The sequence below is a fragment of the Nyctereutes procyonoides genome, unplaced genomic scaffold (assembly GCF_905146905.1).
Source record: "Nyctereutes procyonoides isolate TBG_1078 unplaced genomic scaffold, NYPRO_anot_genome, whole genome shotgun sequence".
NCBI classification, from domain to species: Eukaryota; Metazoa; Chordata; class Mammalia; order Carnivora; family Canidae; genus Nyctereutes; species Nyctereutes procyonoides.
The window spans coordinates 12,504,364-12,504,957 of NW_026575140.1; the positions used below are offsets into that span (position 1 = coordinate 12,504,364).

At 52.9% G+C, this 594-nt stretch overlaps 1 protein-coding gene across 2 annotated transcripts in view; it reads right to left on the minus strand.

Moving 5' to 3' along the window:
* The window catches only part of SF3B3 (splicing factor 3b subunit 3), a 54,856-nt gene extending 54,530 nt beyond the window's left edge, over nucleotides 1–326 (minus strand). The window contains exon 1 of one of the 2 annotated variants that reach the window (XM_055305911.1): nucleotides 200–326. The gene's annotated coding sequence lies outside the window, so the exon portion shown is untranslated. Of the gene's footprint in view, nucleotides 1–102; nucleotides 119–199 lie in introns of those variants that run through there. The other variant, XM_055305912.1, reaches the window with a different exon arrangement.
* Nucleotides 327–594: the final 268 nt, after the last annotated feature.

Genomic DNA, 594 nt, shown 5'->3' on the forward strand with positions numbered 1-594 from the left:
CTCCCACCTTTGAAACGGAAGTGGGAGAGGACTCCTGGAAACCGTTTTCGACCCAAGCGTTCCCCTCCACCTCCCCGCTTTGCCGGCACCTTACGGGCCTACCCTGCTTCAAAGACCCGACCAAAGGCTCCGCCAACCCTCCTGCTTGACCGCTCTCTGCCTCCCCAGGCCCGGGGAAGTTTGGAAGCTGCTTCTTTACCCTGCAGCAGGAAGGATGGCGTCGATATCCGACAGATGCTGAGCTCCTTCAAGGCCTAAGCCACCGCCACCTTCAACCAGCCGGCGTTCGCCATTAGCTCTTAAGGCAGGGACCTTCCGCCTGGCGCGCGACGTATAAAAAGTCCCCAGCCAGCGCCTGAAGAATATATATATATATATTTTTTTTTTTTAATGTTTCTTTCTTCGACTCTACACTGAAAATTAAACATACCTTATGGCTTTCACTTTTCCCAGGAGAACAGAAAACAAATACGCCCTTTAAAGTGGACTTAAAGAAAGAAAACTACACATAAATCCATCGGGCATTTTCTTGGGCAGCCGCAAAGACCTGGCGCTCAAACGAGGCTGGGGGCCTCGCGGGGCCGGAAGCGCGAA